Source organism: Periplaneta americana, chromosome 17 (assembly GCF_040183065.1).
Source record: "Periplaneta americana isolate PAMFEO1 chromosome 17, P.americana_PAMFEO1_priV1, whole genome shotgun sequence".
In the NCBI taxonomy this organism is placed as follows: domain Eukaryota; kingdom Metazoa; phylum Arthropoda; class Insecta; order Blattodea; family Blattidae; genus Periplaneta; species Periplaneta americana.
This window is the reverse complement of record NC_091133.1, coordinates 128683802-128704694: the sequence shown is the minus strand read 5'-3', so window position 1 is coordinate 128704694 and position 20893 is coordinate 128683802. Positions and strand designations below refer to the sequence as shown.

General features: G+C 36.7%; 1 protein-coding gene across 1 annotated transcript in view; it reads left to right on the top strand.

Moving 5' to 3' along the window:
• Positions 1-327: 327 nt before the first annotated feature.
• Positions 328-20893, top strand: part of Orai (calcium release-activated calcium channel protein orai) — a 143131-nt gene continuing 122565 nt past the window's right edge. The window contains exon 1 of the mRNA XM_069815621.1: positions 328-556. The gene's annotated coding sequence lies outside the window, so the exon portion shown is untranslated. The remainder of the gene's footprint in view (positions 557-20893) is intronic.

The window sequence follows — 20893 nt, the reverse complement described above, 5'->3', positions numbered from 1 at the left end:
ACACTAGTACAAAGATCTTTCAGGAAGAATCCTACGTACGCCACTGGACTTAGCTTTAACCTGTCTGAACTAGATAGCTTATATTTTTAGTAATTCAGACTCCCTACAATGGACCAGAAAACAAGAATATAGGTTTGTTAAGCAGACATTGGTTTCGTTTGATTCTCAAAAATGACCCATAAAATGCTACGAGCAATCGATTATAGTTTTCATAATTGCAGTTAGATGGCGACAATAGTCGACTTGAAGTATCGATAAGGTTTGTGGGAATGTAACCACCGCCGTCTGGATTGCAATATATTATTACAATCCAGGCGGCGGTGAATGTAACCTAGTCCATTTAGTAAGATCAGTGAGGTGATTGTGAATTGTTGTAGGAAGTGTTGCGCTCTCGAGTGTTGACAGCGCGCAGTCGAGTCCGCGTGAATTCATGTGAATATATTAACATGAAAGATTGAGAAGTTCCTCTGAGAAAAGAATTTAAATTATCAGTGAACTAGAAACATTTTAAATTCCGACGTATTTATAGTAACCGATAACTAATGATGGATAACTGGTGAGTAAATATTTTAATTAGTTTCTTCTTGGACTACTATGGTTTTGAGTTTTATTTTAGTCTGAATATCAATTTTCAAATGTTCTATTTAACATCCTATCATAATATCTGCCATAACCTCAACTTCAGTGACAATAATTGAACAACAAATTGTTCCAGTTTCACATAACTGTATCTGCTCAACGTATGATAGATTAATTGTTAAAATAATGTTAACAGTGAGTTCGTGATGGAGGCATTCGGAAATTGTAACCTGTGACAGTTCTCATATTCTTCAATGGTTTTATGTCACGCGTTGAAATATAGAAACTCTAAAATATATTAAAGTTTAAACTATCATGAAGAGCCATTGGCATAACTCGGAGGTAGGCGCGTTTGCCTGCTGTTCCGGAGCTGCGTTCTTTGTAGATTCGATTCTCCATTAGGCTGATTACCTAGTTGGATTCCCCCCCCCCCCCCGCCTAGATCTTCCTCAACTGTAAGGCGAATATTCGGTAATCCGAATCTTCTGCTTCCGCTCGCCGTTGACGCTATAATAACATAAGGCAGTAGGCCCTTGTTGTTACAGCGTACACGATAATGAAAATCAATTTGTTCTTTTTAAGGCAGAACCCCCTAATGCTCATCGCTTGGAAATCTCTAGATTAAGTGACAAGATCTATTTTTTTTATATATATAGTATGAGTTTTTGAGATGGGCAGGGCATGTAGCACGTATGGGCGAATCCAGAAATGCATATAGAGTGTTAGTTGGGAGGCCGGAGGGAAAAAGACCTTTAGGGAGGCCGAGACGTAGATGGGAAGATAATATTAAAATGGATTTGAGGGAGGTGGGATATGATGGTAGAGAATGGATTAATTTTGCTCAGGATAGGGACCAATGGCGGGCTTATGTGAGGGCGGCAATGAACCTCCGGGTTCCTTAAAAGCCAGTAAGTAAGTATGAGTTTTCCTTTAAGTTATATAAAACTTGTTTTGATATTATTATTATTATTATTATTATTACTACTAACTACTACTACTACTACTACTACTACTACTACTACCTTACAAATGGCTTTTAAGGAACCCGCAGGTTCGTTGCCGCCTTCACATAAGCCTGCCATCGGTCCCTATCCTGTGCAAGATTAATCCAGTCTATCATCATATCCCACCTCCCTCAAATCCATTTTAAACTACTACTACATTATTAGATTACCGTGTAAATCAGCTGGAAGCAGAAGAGAGTGGTATTTCCTTAGAAGAACCTTATTTTACGAGGAATTGTTTATTATTTTAACAATATGCCTGCTTGCATGTCGTGAATATAAAATAAGGGCTTCACAGGAGAAATGGAGGTTGAAACTTTGATATCCTCCCACACTACACAGGGAGAAAAAAGATCTTAAATTATTGACAACCTCAGAATCGTAACACACCACTCTAGAACTCTAGAGGCACAATTTGATCACTATGAAAGTTATAATAGGTAACAGTTCCATATAGTATGTAACGCTCCATACTGAATAATTAGCCAATTAAATAACTTTTGCACGACGACATGTACCAACTACTGGGTTATTTAGCGTCGATGAAATTGGTGACAGCAAGATTATATTTGATGAGATAAGGCCGAGGATCGCCATAGATTACCTGACACTCGCTTTACGGTTGGGGAAAACCTCGGAAAAAAACCGAAGCTAGTTTAATATGTTTCGAAATTAGTTTTGAATACATTCTTTAATAAATTACTTCAAACCAATGTCAATATAGCGTAGATTGTGTACGAAGATAATTTGTTGTCTTTGCCTTGCGCATCATTGTTTACTTAAATAAAAACGAATGAAAATTATGGCACTTAAACATTTTTTAAAGAAACAATAGTAAAAAAATACTACTACTATCTTTTACTTAACTCCCTCTACTGTTCTTGTAATTTTCATTTTGAAATTATGTAGTAAGCATCGACCACGCCATTTTCCTGAAGTAAATGTCCAGGCACATACTACTCGTTACATGAATGATTGCCGACAGCATACGGGCTATTCCATCTCAAATCGACCGAAATACAGAGAAAACTGACCTTGCAATTTTTAAATACAATGAAACTTTTTCTGTCCGTAGACAACTGTGATACAATGCTTTGTGCAAAGTTTGAGGCATCAGAACTTCATAGTGTTTAAATTAAAAATATTTAAATTTATTGTATTTTCATAAAATTAGCAACTTTTAACTGTTGTGGCTCCGAACCCCTTTGACCCAATGATCAAAATCATGGTTTATTTTGATGCTGAGAAATTAAAGTTTATATTGACATGTAAAAAGTTTTTCTTACTTTTTATGGAAATGGAGAAATTTAGATTTTTCTTCATTAAGACGCCTTTTCCCACAAAAAAAAAAAAATATTTTTAAAATATATGGTTAGATTCCGCATTTAAAGTACAAATAAACATATTTTTTACTGTTGCACCGTTGATAAGAAAGTGTTGAAAATATCAAAATAAAGAAAATAAATAGTACGCGCGTGAACTAACCAGCTGACTGTAGGTAGTCGAGACAAGCAAGGCCAGGAGACAAACACGTGATGTGTCGTCTAGCAGTCATGGCTGGGCTAGCTTTATCACAAGTTTTCATAAACACAGGAGTAAAATGACGCCCAACGCTCGCTTATCTTCAGCTCTCGGACAGTTCGTGCAGTACTGCGCCGTTCAAGTCCAGGCGTGTGAGAATGATTTATTTAATACCCTCGAAACTTATTGCCGAGCCACTAAGCAAACAATGCCGAATCCCTCTTAATAATGCAAGGTTTTTTTCTCAATATTTTTTACATTTTTAGAAATGGGCAAAAAGCCTAAAAGTAAGTAAAATCAGATTATCTGTCTCTCTGTATACAATAAAAATAAGAATTACTTCTTATCATAACCTACTAAATGTCAGCTTCAAAATGAGCTCCCGTTCAATGTTCTGCAGTAAATGGTTCCAGAGTTCTGAGTGCTGAAAGAGGCTTGTTTTTATAAAATACGCTGAATTTGTCGCTCATTAGTACGAAATCCGTTTGACTTTCGATAGTATATTTTTGAAAATGCACTCTCCTCAGCATCTTGTATAAATAGGGAAAAAATTAGAGTATTAAAAAAATGCGAGGTTTCTTACTGATCGATTTCATATGGAATAGCTCATACGTACGTACCGGTATGTCATAGTGCGGAGAAGTAGGCTATAATGATGAAAGTTAATAACATTCTTTCCAAGGAAGATCGTTATCTTGCTCGAGCTATAAAAGAAAGATTATCCCTCCTCATTCTTTACATTAAGGACGACTTTATAAAAGATGAAGGATCTTTAAGTATAAAGTGTTATAAACTGCTTACTGAAGGCGTGTTCATGCCGTAGCTGTGTGAGATGGTTTTAAAATTTAAACAACCTTATCAGTGTGCGGAATGTCGATTTAAATACGAAATCATTTCAATGCATAAGCGCTCTCATTATCTATGCTTCGAAGAAGTTCCGACCTTGACGCTATTTGGCAAAGTGTGATGTTTTTTTAAATATCGTGTTCTGAGGCTGTTCTGTAGAAAGTTGCGTTTTAGCTTGCATGCATTATCTGTTGCCTGGCGATTTGTCTGAAATGCAAACCTTAGTCGAGTCGTGACACTGAAGGGCACCTTGACGTTATCCTTTGAAAATTGCCATCTCAAACAATTACGATTGTATGCCGAGTGGCGAAGTGTCCACCTGAGTCGTAGACTGTAACATACAATTGCAGACCAGAGTCGACGAATTCTGATGGGACAGTATTGGCGAATAAAACATCTATCGAAAAATTACATTTCGATTAAACCGACCGGGATTAATAATTATATATAATAAATTTTCAGTCAAATACACTTTTCAGTTTGTGAGGTCAGATAATCTGTTACATCACAATATTTAATACAAAGTCACTAATATTTTCGACTTTAAAAAGTCATCATCAGGTGCATGAGATGCAAACAATTTTAAAATAGGTGATAGTTGATCTAACAATTAATAATGCACATGCTGACATTTACAAGTATGTAAGTTTCGTGCCTCTTGAGGTAAAAAAAAAATCCGACCGGGATTGTTTCTGAATCGAATAATGAACCACATTTTGCAGAAAGAAACCAACCTACATAATGCCTAAACTGAGAAAAATGCACTGTAAGGTTAAACGTGAGTAATAAATTCACAAATAAATGTAACAACATTCTTGTTGCTTTTACCGAAAGCATATTATAGGACGTATCTTTGTTCAAAATATGGATCCTTGGAATTATTTAATTATTGAGACATTAAATTTCTTTGTCAGTTGGTTTCTTTCGGCAAAATGCGGTCGAATTTGTCTCCGATACAAACAAAAAGAATGATAGGATACAGATATCCCGGAACTAAAGTAAACGTTGTAGCCTTTATTTGTATGTATATTTTGTGTCTTCCCAAACGGTCAAGCAATATATTAGTTAATTTAACTTTTTAAAGCCTGTAGTCTCATATTAATTTCAAATTATTTGCTTGTATATAATTCTGCAGTGCCTGGGAAAAGTGACACAAGTCAGTTTCCACAAACATTTTTTGATAATTTATCGACGGCTTACACTGGTTTATGTCGATTTGATTTTTTTCTGTATGAATTATTGTAATGGGAGAAATACTTATGTATTTTTTTCCAAGCGAGCAGATGTTCCGTATAAGTTGTCAATAAATTATTAAAAAATGTTTGTGGAAACTGACTTATGTCATTTTTCCCAGGCACTGCAGATATAACCTTAAACTAGCAAATCATATTATGTAGTTTAGTTTATTAAAAACACATCAAATAATAGAAAATTACAAAGGTTTCGTCGAAGTTAAAACTATTTACATATAAATTAGTTAAAATTACATTCAATATATTTCTGTACTGTGTAAAAGTTTTCGTTAAAAATATAAGGTCTTTTAATTTAGTTTTAAAAACTCTACTATTAATATTTCTAATGTTAAGAGGAGTTTTATTGAAAAGTTTCACGTCCACAACAAAATGGCTATTACAAACCTTGGCTAATCTACGTTTAGGGAACAGGTTATGGTTATTTACTGTATATTCTCATGAAGTCATGAGAATGTACCGTATTATCATAATCATATGTATTCACGTAAATGTTCATATACGAACGTAATCTAGTGTTTTATACAGGGTGTAACAAAAGGTATGTCAAAACTTTAGGGAAACATTCCCCAAATATAAATGAAAATTTGTCATGTGAACAGGGATCCGGCAACGCTTTATTTTCTTGTTAGAGACTTTTCCTTACAACTCTGCTTACATTGTATGATGCACAAGCTAATTAGTGTGGAATGCTATTGTGTAACAACTATCCTACACCAGAACAGTCTGATTACATGTAGATGCTATTGTTTACCTCTGGTTAGAATGTAGTTACATTCTTTTTCTATGTATATCCCAAATTTCTGGTGTTCAATGTTCTGGTATGGAGCATAATGTACACTACAGCTTTGATGGCATTTCACACAAGAACAAACTAGCTTGCTCATTATACAGTGTGTCCTCAGAAACATTCCGGGATTATAAATTGCTATAATTTTGTTACTATGTGTTTTACGAAATTTATACCGGTGCCATTAGAAAGAACAGCTCAAAGAATTTCAGGAAATGCGTAATTGATCATTGTTGACCGAAACAACAGATGGCAAAACAAGAAGAAAGAAAAAACGTCGTTTCTCTATTTCGCTTGTCATTAAGGCATTGTTGGATATAAGCAAATTGTGTTAAATGATCTGAATGTGAAGAGTGAGGAGGTGCTCTGTCGTGTTGGAAAAAAAATTCGTTGCCTCCTTCTTCCAATTGTGCAAACAGCCACTCAGTAAGCATATCAAGATAACTCATACCGGTGACAGTGTTCTCTCGAAATAAAAATGGGCCATAGGCCTACACCAGTCGTGTCAATTGATGCCCATAGGCGCAAGCGCGCGCTTTAGAGCTCAGGAGAGCCTAAGCGCTTTACAACGGAAAGGAGAGACACAGACGAGTGAGGTGGTATATGCCGCTTGGTCGAGCTGTATACAGGGATGTCCAGTACTGATTCAATGGATAAAGGGAAGAGAACTTATTAAAACTGTATCCATGTTAATTTTTAGATTTGTCTGAGAAGTATAAGTGCATTATAAGAATGTAAGTTTTAATTTTAATGCTCATTTTTCACAAGTTTGTGTTTTTTTATTCAAAAGGAATATTTTTTCAATTTTTTTTTATAGAAAAGTGAAATTTTCAGATATAGGCCTATTTATTTAGTAGCCTTACAGGTACTGAAACAATATACCGTAAATACTTATTACTGAAGATAGTGTTTTACAAATGTTGAAAATATTCGCATGGAAAATTAATGTTTGTAAGGAAATTAATTAACAAAGCAACTACTGTTACATCACAAGCAAAAGATATGTGCCTATGTGTTGGTAAATCGTGAGCTCTATAGCTTCAGCAGATTTCGAGAAAATAATTTAATATTCTGATGATAGGAAGCTGCTCACCAATATCACCTTAAAAGCATAATGCGATAAGAGTTTTGTTATGTAATATTAGTTACACTTAAAACAGATACAGTACCTAGGTAACTTTGCTTTGTACTATAATATTGTTTTGATTAGTTCATTGATTACTTTTGTAAGGCTAAAGATACCACCAATATCAATTCAACCTTATCATGGCATACTCAATCTCTTTTTGTTGTTTTCTTCGGGGGGGGGGGATATTATTTTCTTTATGAATGATATATTTAATTCACTTAGTACAGTATAGTTGTAGGTATTATGGAATTTGTGTGAATATTCCTTCTTTACTCTCTATTATGTTATTAACGTTTAAAACACAACTGCAATATTAAGAAATTGATGCAAATACTTTTATTTCACGGACAATATAGATAATTTCAAATAGAAAGAAGCCATATAAAAATAACGACATAAAATTTCCCGTTCCATTTGAAGTTTGTGCACCACTGTTTTCTTGATCCAATAGACTGCTTATTCCTCCTTCCATAAGTAGCGCTTGATGCCCGCGCACTACGTCAAGGTCAGAAAAATGCGCTTGCTTTGACATCTCTGGCCTACACTTTCCGTTTCGAAACGGCACAAAACACATTTAGCTTAGAGGGAGTCACGATCAACCTCCAAAATGAAATGTGGATTCTCGCTCTCCCAAATCCCGACATTGTGCTTGTTTACTTTTCCATTGACCTGGAACGTTGCCTCGTCACTAAATATGAATTTGGCTGAAAGGTCTTCATCATCCGCCATTAGTGTCAGTAAATTTTCACAGAAAACACGTCGTTTTTCATGGTCATCGGGTTTCAACTTATGCACTAATTGCATTTTTTGTAGGGGTGAAATCGCAAACGACAACGTAGCATCTTGGAAATGGTCGACCTAGTTGGCGAGTTGGTATAGCGCTGGCCTTCTATGCCCAAGGTTGCGGGTTCGATCCCGGGCCAGGTCGATGGCATTTAAGTGTGCTTAAATGCGACAGGCTCATGTCAGTAGATTTATTGGCATGTAAAAGAACTCCTGCGGGACAAAATTCCGGCACATCCGGCGACGCTGATATAACCTCTGCAGTTGCGAGCGTCGTTAAATAAAACATAACATCTTGGAAATGGTGGATTTAGAAATGTTTAACTGCAGGCTAGCTCTACGCACAGACTTTCGAGGACTATGTACAGTAGTGGCAAAGAAATCCGGACCGATCCTTGTAGCTGATTTCAGAGCTTTGTTAACTCCAGAGCACGATAGACTGGTAAATAAGACTTTCGTGGTTCGAATCCTGCCTGGGAAGGAAACTTTTTTTGTTCCTTATTCAAATTTATTCCCAATACTTTTCAATTGCAGCGATATTTTACTATTTAATTAACTTATTATTCGCAGAACATGAATTTTACCAGCAATCGAAAAGTATTGGGTATAAATTTGAATAAAACAAAAAAAAAAAGTTTCCTTCCCAGGAAGGATTCGAAACATGAAAGTCTTAAGGTACGGTCACACGTCGCTACTTTTGCAGCGCTCCAATACAAAAAACTGCGCAACTCTTGTACTGCGACGTGTCAACAATGGTGCAACCTGAAAAGTAGCGGCTGCCGAACCTGCTGCCCGTTAATTTTTCATGCTGCGCGCAGCTTAAAAGTAGCGACGTGTGAACAGGGTTCTCAGGGTTGCAGCCGCAGCATTTTTGATATCGGTTTTGTTGAAACTTTTGCTGTGGTTGCAACCAGTGTTACCACTCAAATGTGCCAATAATACTTTTAGTGTTTGGATGTATTTTAATGTTAGATGTGATGAAAATAAATTATTTGTAACAGTTATTAAATGCACAACACAGTGTGAGCATAATTGCTGACGATATAATTCATTTTTTTAATTTTCTGTAGCGTAGTTTCAAACAGGAGGTTGCCAACATTGATTACGTGAATATGCTGTTGGTTATCATTTAAGTACATAGGCGTTTTTAAAAGCTTTATAGTAAAAATAATGCCAATTTCTGAATACTAATTAGGACATAAAAGCAAATAATAGATAAGTAAGCTTTCGCATGAGTTTATTAATAATGCGAACATAACCACAAAATGTATATTGAGAAGTCAACACGGAGATGGAAACCTGCAGCATGACTCCGGCTGCAAAAGTAGCGCCTTGCGTGTGAACAGACTCGCAACCTCCAGTTGCAACTTTTGTGCGAGATCGTGCGTATTTGCTTGTTTTCCGCACAGAACCAATACGCGGTAAGTGTGAAATACCACATTCAGTATTCCCAACGTAACACACCTAATAATTTCCCTCTTCTTACCGCTTAAGCGCGACATTCATTTTACTGCTTTAGGCTTTTAACATATTATTTTTAGAGACGTTTAACATAGTAATAATTATAAATTGGAAACTTACCACTGCAATTTCACCTAAATTGCAATGTTAATTATTGTTTTTAAATATTTGCAAAAATTAAGTAAAGTCTACTACTCCACGAAACTTATTGCATTCCCGAAACAAGTAACATTAAGGAAGCCGTGAAAAAATCAACGAGATTCCAGATGCCGATGTTATTACTGCAATATGTTATATAAATAATATTGTTAAAATATTAAAATGAAAAATGAAACCTTACCGTTTGTTTTAAGTTCGCATTTATAGACTGGGGGGGGGGGGATGACAGACGTATATCACGGCCTGCTGGAGTATAGTAAACACAGAAAACATTTTGTAGCAACAATGTTGAAGAAAGATATTTTGGCTTTCCCAAGTTGCCGTCATTAAACAGAAACCAAGATGGAGATTTCATTGCAACTAATTAGAAATTCGTCTTTCAGGTATGTAATAAACGATCTTCGCACAAAATAATGTACGATACACAAGCGGTATGTTTGTTTTCATGTTCTCGGAAATTAAAAAAGCTCAACTACGTTTCGCTTTTTCAATCTTTTCCTCGAACATGAAAACGTCAACATACCGCTCTTGTAACGCATATTACTATTGCTGCACTCGGGTTGCGCAGCACGAAAAGTAGCTTGCAGCGTGCTACTTTTGGCTTAAATGTGAACACGACACGCAACTTTTGCAGCTGCAGTACAAAAGTTGCGCAGCAAAAGTAGCGACGTGTGACCGTACCTTTAGTTACCAGTCTATCGTGCTCTGTAGTGAACAAGGCTCTGAAATCAGCTACAAGAGTCGGTCCGGTTTTTTTGCCACTACTGTACAAATACCTCCCGCACCTGTTCTACACTTTCTGCACTGACAGGCCGTTTCCCTGAATGGCCTTTCTTTTTATCACCTACGCATCCATGCTCTACAAAATCTCAATACCAGTTCAGAATGCCTTCATGATAAGCGAAATAGCGGAAACGGCGTTTTCTTATTTTTTTCTTGTGCTGCCATCTGTTGTTTCGGTCAACAATTATCAATTACGCATTTTCTGAAATTCTTTGAGCTGTTCTTTCTAATGACACCGATATGAATTTCGTAAAAACACATAGTGACATAATTACAACAGTTTATAACCCGGAATGTTTCTACGGACTCACTGTACACTATAAGTAGAGTTAGGAAATGACTCTAAGAAGAAACTAAAGTGTTCCTGGATTTATGCTCTGGTCATAAGACATATTTTAATTCTCTACATCAGCCGTGGCGAAAATGTCATCGTGCGCCGAGCCACTGTGTAACCTGCAACGTGCGTAGCACCTATGGAGGGAGGCGGACACCCGAAGGGGAAGTGAAGCAACTGTCTGTCTTATTAACAGATTTCATTTTCCTTATGCCAAGCACTTAAATATAATTTTATACAATATAAGTTTACAAACTAATGTTTAGTATGTCTAACGAAGAAAGAAATTAACAAAAAAAACATAGGACACATTATCACAACCTAAACTTAACTGTCTTCAGAATGTGTCTGCGACAGAGTTTCAAAATCAGGAATTATGTCACTTACTGCCGGTCGTAGTTGATCACGAAGGTATTAGTCTGTCAGTCGTGATCTAAATTTGGTTTTTACTATTTTCTATTGTTGAAAATAATTATTTACAAACGTAAGTTGTAGCGAACATGGCTTCAACGGAGCAAGCGAAATAACGAAGGTTCGGATATTTATTTTTTGGCAAAGATTTGAAAAGTTTAACATTTATCAAGTCACATCTAGCTTTCATTTAACATCACATTGTAAATCTGTGCGTTTAAATTGAAGATCTAACGGCATTATTCGTACATCTGCTGAAAAAGGATCGATGTACAGAGATAATAATAATAATAATAATAATAATAATAATAATAATAATAATAATAATAATAATAATACTTCACCTTTTAACGTTTCATGAGTGACCTGTAGTATAATGCCGTTTTATGTTATGCAACCGTTTTCCTCGTAATACTTGTGAACAAATCATACATTTAATATTCTCATCATATTGGCAACAAAAAAATGCGTCCTCCCATCCTCCTTGAAACCTTCGTTTTTGTAGAGGTACATGGTTTCGAGAGAGACATTGGACGATACGCCACTCGCAGGTCAGAGACAAATAAGCAAATGGAACGGAGTTTGATTCCAGGATTCCAGTGAGTGAGAGGGTGGGGGTTGGGGAAGACAGGAAGTAAGAGAAATGCACAGCTATCATTGCGAGCCACAATGTGCTCGTGAGTCACATTTTGCATTTTTTTTTTAATATTACACATGAATTTATGTGTATGTATTTATTCACACTGCAATGGGTATATACCCGGTGGCAGTGGTAACTAATTACACTCAATAATGACAATAATAAACTTATTAATTAAAAATACAATTAATGATAATACTAATAATTAATACTAATAATAATAATAACAATAATAATAACAACAACAACAGGGAATATACTAAATTAAATGAAACGATCACTTAAAATAACATTTGAAATATTCTAATTTGTATCTTAAAACTAAGATCGAACTAAAACCCACGAGTATATGTTCATATCTGCACAAGTACCTTTCAACATTACACTCATTTCGCTGTCAACTCACTCACTGCACTGGAACTACGACACATTTCACTGATTCTATCCTGATTTCACTAACACTTCAAAAACATTTCACTGTTCAAATACTTTGCACTGCCACTATAACCTATACAGCTTCACTGACAGGAACACGTTTCACTTACACAGCACACTTCACTGACACGACATACTTCTTCACTGATACAACACCCTTCACTGACACAACATAATTCTTCACTGATACAACACTTCAATAACAACATATCATTTACACCCTTTAAGTACTGTGTATAATTACCGTCTATTAGTAAGGTCCTTAAGCCTATTTTTAAATACATTTTTGGTTGTTGGTAAAGCCTTTAGTAAGTCTGCAGGTAAAGCATTCCAGTCCCTGATAGTACGATTGAGAAAAGAAAACTTTCCAGTGTCCGTCCTCTGCCTTCTTTCCCTCAATTTATATGAGTGGTCGTTCCTTGAAGAGTAATTTGGCGGCTGCAACCTATTTTTTATTTCTTTCCAGGCAGGCTCACCTCTGTATGTTTTGAACAGTTCGACACGGCTGCTCTACATGTTAATGTTTCCTTGAAGTTTTGACATATCTTTTTGTTACACCCTGTATAAAAGTGAGTTATGTTGAAAGTGTGTTCATGAATTGGAATCTGTGATATGATTTCTTTTGCTACTGTAACAGTAACATAAATTACAAAAAAGACGAGGCTATCTGTTTATTTTGTTAGCGTGAACGGCGAAAGTGTGAATCTATTAAACGCAGTAGGAACCACAACATTCTAACGCCTACAGTATCAATTCAGCTTGCTTTACTCTAAAGTGCCTACATGTTCTGTGTTGGAAAAAAAAATATTGTATACGCGTGCTTCATAAATACACGCTGTGTTGGGTCAGCAATAACGTGCTTGAAATAAATTACTCACGACAGCAATAGCTGCGTGTGTCGAGAATAGCTTCTGACAGTTGTAGTAAAACAAATCTGTAATACTGTGTGTTTTTCATGAGGCTCTTTCGACTATTTTATGCATGTTTACCAGAACTAAATAATGCAAAACAATTCACAACGCGCATCTCATTTTCCAAGTTCATTTTCAATTGTTATTGTTGTTGCTAACAGTTACGAGTAGGGACGTTGTGATACTATCGATATCTAAGTAGATGGGCTTACACACAAATTGCACAATTTGGGACATCTGGCCGACATCTACGGCTGACCACTAGGATCCAGAATACAAAGCAGAGGTTAAACTAAAAATACAATATGATTGCGGAGAGAATACGGAGCAATGAGAAATTTAAAAATAAAGTACAATTTGATTTCGGAGAAACATGAGATTAAAATACATTGAAGAGTAATGAAATGAAGTGAAAAAATTACATACTATTATACAAGTGATTGTGTAAAATGGATAATGAATCTCTCAATACCATTAGACAAATTTTGTTAATGTCCTCATTAGAAAATTTAAGAGAAAGGAGAATGGTTTTGGTTAACTTAAATGAAGTTCCCCTAGCGCCAAAAAGAAGTCCTTTCACTTCCCATGTATTAATATTAATTTTGTATCTCTCACTGAAGTGAAGAATACATGGGTTGTAAATAGACTTCTTTTCATCGTTAACGTTATTGGCTTGTTGATCATCCTTCTCAAAACGGACAGTGGGGTCAAGAATGAGGCTTCTTTGATTCCGGCGATCGATGGCTATAATGTCTGCTCTTCTCGTTGACCCATTCTCAGCCAAGCAGTGCCCTTCTTCGTAAACCCCCCACTTTGCCTTCCGAAGAGTGGTTGTGATGGAGCTTCTCACTTTATGGTGGCGATTGTTCCTCAGTAGTTCTCCTTTAGGGCAATAACCCAAAACATGCCCAAGGGTTTCTACTTCGCTGCATCCTGGATGACGACAGTTTTGATCTTGAAAGGAACGACCTGGCACCGATCGTACTGCTGCGTGGACATCTTTATGGCATTGGTCCACTCTGAGGATGATATCCCTCTTCTAATACTAATCCAAGAGCTGTTTTTTGGATCTTCACTGTAAGTTACCACTCCTTTGCCTTTTTGTGGAAGGCGACACCAATTATTAAACGACCTACTGACTATAATTGAATTTGATATTGTATTTTCAGCCACCGGCGTGACTCAGTCGGTTAAGGCGCCTGCCTGCCGGTGTGAAGTTGCGTTCGGGCGCGGGTTCGATCCCCGCTTGGGCTGATTACTCGGTTGGGTTTTTTCCGAGGTTTTCCCCAACCGTAATGTGAATACAAGGTAATCTCTGGCGAATCCTCGGCCTCATCTCGCCAAATATCATCTCGCTATCACCAATCTCATCGACGCTAAATAACCTAGTAGTTGATACAGCGTCGTTAAATAACCAACTAAAATAAAAAAAAATACAATATTGTATTTTCGAAATTTTATTGGTATCGATAGAAAAATAGCAGTATCGCAACAAAAGTATTGGAAGTGGCAAGACGAATCATCACCGATAATGGGCCCAATATAATGGCATTGCTCTTTAATGAATTTTATAGTGACATCAATCAATACATTAAGTATTCATAACTTACTATCCTTTCGATATTATGGGAGTATCGATATTGAATATGGGATTCAGTATAGATACCAAGTATCGCTTAAAATGCAGTATCGCAACGTCTCTAATTACGATGGTCAGGATTCGAATATCGATAACTGTAAGTTGCGGTACTTTCATATGTTATGTTTGTCGGTGACAAAGTTCCGAAAAAAACAAAGTTCGAACATCGATAACTTGAACGAGAAATACGTTTGAGGAACGTTTTTGTAAGTTGCTTTGTTTTTCATAACAAAACAACTGCCTGCTGCATCGACGTTTGGTGAAAAAACAGTAACACAGTTTGAAAAACAGTAACACAATCGCCTCAGGTAACGTAGACCATTCAAACGGGATGGCAGGAGTTAAGGTCCTATTAGGTGAATTCCAGCCCACACGTTGATAGAGAAACTTTGCTGGCAGCCAGACACAAGGGTGGTAAATGAATTTTCGTTACTCCAACCATATTCTGACTGTTGAAAACACCATCAGGGTGAAACAGACCTCATCTGCGAATAATGCAAACTGTAGGAAGTTCGGTACAGTAGCACAGTGCTGGATAAACCAATGCTGGGTGCGCAGTCATTTGGCCCATTGCTTGCACTCTTAGGCCCATAAGCATAGTCGTTACCTTCTAGGAACCTTTTGAAAAGGAAGAGGAAAGCGAAAGGCGTGGTTTGGAATGCAGAAACAATACTTACGGAAACCTTTCCTTTGAGGCTTTCCTCTCGTGGTTCTTCGGGAATATTCGGAACGTTATTCTTTTCTTCTCGGTATTTGTTCGCACGTTTATAATTCTCATACGAATACGTCACGCATAGCCAATAGGAATCGTCCATCAACAGACGAAACAAATATGGAGGCGGCTGCGCACAAATTGTTTTCTGCGGAAGAAAAAACTTTACTGATACATTTAATTAAATGTAAAAGAGTAATAGAAGACAAGGGAACTGATGTATTCAGCCTCTCAAGAAATAAGGCAGCTTGGCTGGAGATTTTACAGGAGTTTAACTCCAATAAAGCAGTGACGAAGGTAAGTTATGATAAAAATGAGGTTATTGTGTAAACATTTGCGAACATGAAACAATATTTTGATCATTATCTGTCTAGTTAAATTGATGATCGTACAATTTTGTATTTCTCAAAAAAAAAAAAAAAAAAAAAAAAAGCTACACCAACGAAGGCATAATAGTAACTTACTTGATACGAGTGTAAATATTGTTCCATCGAAGCATGCATTTTATGGGCAGGTTGAACCGTTTGAGTGGTCCACGTTACCTGCGGCGATTGTGTTATTGTTGAGCAAGCTAGCGCCACCAAACGTGGGCGTGACAAGCAGCTGTTTGTTATGAAAATCAAAGGAGCTTACAAAAACGTTCGTCAAACGTATTTCTCGTTCAAGATCTCTTGGCGCCGACCATTGGCTCCTTGTCTCAAAATACTCGGTTTAGACTCCTCCATTATCTTTATTATTTCGACACAAGAGGTTTCAGACACCCTGTATTCATATTCATTAGTTGCGGTTGGATTCCGGAAGGTCGGAATTCAAATATCGATAGTTAGGATGTGTTATAGACCTTTGGACTGAACTATAGCACTTTTGTGTCCACACCTGTGGAGTAACAGCACGTCTAGCCGCGAAACCAGGTGGCCCGGGTTCCATTCTCGGTCGGAGAAAGTTACCTGGTTGAGGTTTTTCCGGGGTTTTCCCTCAACCCTATATGAGCAAATGCTGGGTAACTTTCGGTGTTAAGACCTCGGACTCATTTCACCAGCATTATCACCTTCATCTCATTCAGACGCTAAATAACCTAAGCTGTTGATAAAGCGTCGTAAAAGAACCTACTAAAAAAATATAGTACTTTTGTAGTGTCAGAACGGGCATCCACCAATTACTATTTTTGAGGATTACATTCCAGTTTCAGCCTCTTCCATTCTAAATAAAACGGTGAATTCTTGAGTGATGCACGTGATCTATTTCTTTTACTGGAATGGCCTCAATAAAAATATTTAACTTTTTAGCTTTACGATAGCTGAAAATCTCCCCGGAATAAGGATGTAGTCAACAATTATTATTGTCGTGTCAGGAGAAGGAAAAATAATTTTAAGGGCATATTTCGTTTGACCTATATTTACTATGATGATGGATGATTGGAACAGAGAAAAATTCTCTCCGGTACCGGAATTTGAACCCGGATATTCAGCTCTACGTGCTGACCTCTCTCCACTAAGCCATACCGGATTCCCATCCCGATGTCGGATTGAATCCTCTCAGTTTGCGTTCCACCTCTTGGTTCCCTCTAGTGGCCTACCCTCATCCACTGCATCACAAATGTACAACAGTGGCACAATGTCCACGCATGTGTAGAAGTGCACTCGTTATGAGTGACTAAGTGACTATTTACTAGCAGAAACATTTTGACTAATCAAGGATACAAGTTTATTTAACTATTGAATGGAATAAATTATTGTTGTAAATGAATGCTTTAAAATTACTTCTTCCGCCTAAGCCACATATTTAAAGTACATCCTTTTTCCGGGGAGATTCTTCAATTGTATAAAAACTAATATCAAAAGATACAGAATATATAATTCTATAGAAAAAAGGGAGAAGTTGTGGAAAGGGCATTTTAAAAGTATTCTGTTCAATTTAATTATGTAAATTAATAATTAAATTATCAACGAACCTCGTTGGCTATTCATTAGGCGTTACCAGCATGACGTAAGCAGTCTTCAGCGATTATATTGTAATCCCTCTGATTGGGTTATGAGGTCATACGAGGCGCTTAGCGCACAAATGGCTCAACCCTCAAAATTTGCATGTTGAGTTTATTGCTCTAAAAAGCTCCTCATATTGTTCTCTTCAAAGTGTAAATCGGCCTAATCATCATTCCCAGTTTTCCATGAGATTTCAGCACAAGTTCTGTTTGTGTATCGCATTTCGTGCATTGCTACAAAGCAGGTAAAGTGGAAATATAATTTTGTGGGTTGGGCCATTTGTGCGCCGAGCTCATATACCGATTAGTAATTTCATAGTGACTCTCACACATTAATGGAAATACTATAAGCTATTCTTCGGTAATGGAGATGATTTCCTGCCTCGCATTGTCCTTCAGGACTTCAAGCCGTGTCTAATTTCCCTCCAGCGAGATCGCGAACATCCTCCTCTTAATTTCCGTGCCTAGTAGATGTAACCTTCGAGATTCCCCAGTCTTACATGTCTGTTAACTGTCGAGCGTACCAACTTCTTAACTAAAAATGTTATAATAGAATCTTTTGCTTATCCTAAAGAACAATTTGGAGTTTATAATTAGTTCAATGAAGAGTGAAAGAATCTGGAGAACCAGTAAGTTTAGCGGCAAAGATGCATGGAATTCAAGAGGAATCACAGTATTCCCACGGAGATGCCCGGCTTGGATATCTGATGGGAATTACCCACGGGAAATCACCTTCATTTGTCACGAGAGCTGTAACTAATTGGGCAATAGTTAGCTGTTAAGAGTAAATATAAAGTTGTAAGCCAACACGTTAGCATTTAACATGGACTAGTCTCTATCTGATGCAATTTACCTTCACACAGGTCGATCGTCGGATATGTCGTCCGCGTCAAATGGAAATTAAACATAACATAAGCATAAAACTTTGTAATTACGCTATTACTGAAATCATTCATAATAAATTACGTACGCGTAAAGTTAAACATAAGTCGTTAGCATGAAAGATTGCAAACTCAAAGCTTCCATTTTTATGTTTACATTATTTTAAAATAATATACAATCATATAGCGCTGAAGTTGGCAACAAAATATTTCTATGATGAAATGACGTCGTTGTTATGTTTCCATGGTTCCAAGTATCTTGTATTTATGTTTATGTTTCCATCGCGAATGGTGATATGGCTTTTTTTTTACGGAAACCTTTGCATTTTTAAGTTATCGCTTACGTTTTTATTGCGAATGAGGCATAAGACTGCTAGTAGAATAGCTTTAACGTGAAAAGAAAATTTGAGCATTCTGAATGAATAACTAATTATTATTATACGTAAGACATAAGCGATTCTATTGGTTTTCGAGTAGTATTTTTTATTTATAAAATCGATCGTGTATTTTTACCGTGACAATAAAATTTGTTTACGTTATGTATCACGTTATATGTACGTTATAAATATATATAACGTATATATATCTTATATCACGTTATATGTACGTTATGTTTAGTGAGATGGGCAGGACATGTAGCACGTATGGACGAATCCAGAAATGCATATAGAGTCCATTTTGAATGGGTTCACCCATATCCAGCATACTAGCAGAGATATTCTTACACAACATGGGACAAACATATATACTCAACAATGAACACAATAAGTATGCAGACAACATAATATACTGGCACAGATATGTAGACGATATACTCATACTATACAAAGAAAACAAAAGACAAATACACAAACTACACCAATACATAAACAAATTACACCCAAAACTTCAATACACACTAGAACTTGAAAACAACAAGTCCATAAATTTCCTAGACATCACCATAACAAAAATCGACAACAAACACACCTTCAAAATATACAGAAAACCAACCACCACCACCACACACATACACAACACATCTAACCACCCCACACAACACAAACATGCTGCATTCAGGACAATGGTACACAGATTACTCAACATACCCATGAGCCAACAACACTACAATGAAGAAGTGAACACAATCAAATACATAGCACAAGAAAACGGATACAATCCAAACATAATAGACATCATAAAAAAAGACAAAACAAAAACTTAACAAACACAAAAACACGCAAAAAAACAACACAAACACAAGAACACAGGAAATACATCACACTAACATATGAAAACAAAAACACACATAAGATCGCATCTTCATTCAGAAAACAGAAATACAACATAACATACAAAACAGAAAACACACTACAAAGACATCTCAACACACAAAAAACACAAACAAATAAATACGACCATACAGGTGTATACAAACTCACATGTAATACAGTAGTTGCGACAAGTTCTACATAGGACAGACAGGCAGATCATTCCAAACACGCTACAAAGAACGCATTAAAACTATAACCAGAGGACACAATACATCTACATACGCCGATCACATAACCAATACTAACCATACATACAATAACATAAATACGGACATGGAAATCCTACACACACAACCCAAGAACCAAAAACTCAACACACTAGAACAATACGATATATACAAACACACTAAAACATACCGATCAAATCCTCAACACACAGATCAATTTCAGTACACACACACTATTCGACTCCACACTTCAACACCTTCCAACAATAAAACACACCCTCCTAACAGGCAGAGAAGTTCGAGATGACGCCGCGATCTAGTAGGCTCTGATGATGGTGCGTGAAGCACTGAAACAGCTGTAAGCCGGACAAATAATACATATTTAACACGAGTAAGTCCACTAGTTCATCAATTAAGCATATAGAGTGTTAGTTGGAGGCCGGAGGGAAAAAGACCTTTAAGGAGGCCGAGACGTAGATCGGAAGATAATATAAAATGGATTTGAGGGTGGTGGGCTATGATGGTAGAGACTGGATTAATCTTGCTCAGGATAGGGACCAATGGCGGGCTTATGTGAGGGCGGCAATGAACCTCCGGGTTCCTTAAAAGCCAGTAAGTAAGTATGTATCACGGAGTTTGGACGCTAATAATTCTGGTACTGCGAACTGCTCTGTTTCTTGTAGTCAACGCGTGTTCAAACCTGGTCGAGGGTAATCTAATGGATTTAAACTTACGGCGTGAAAAACCCTGTCCCTAATTAGAGCTCCAAGGAGAATTAATGGGCCGTTTTTCGACCACATTGAATTTCGACTCTGAATAACTTCTGTAGTAGAAAGTATTGTTAAATAAAATATTGTAGTACTACTACTACTACTACTACTACTACTACTACTACTACTACTACTACTACTATTAATACTACTCTTATACTATTTCTAATACTACTGCTACTATTACTAAAAAATACTACTAATACTAGTGATATTATCACAGCTGCTAACTACTTTTAATACTTCTACTACCACCACCACCACCACCACCACCACCACCACCACCACCACCACCACCACCACCACCACCACTGCTGCTGCTGCTGTGTAGTTACGCAAAAAATTTTGACGAAAATGTTTTCAGACGCTCCAATTTTTATTTTCATTTGTTAGA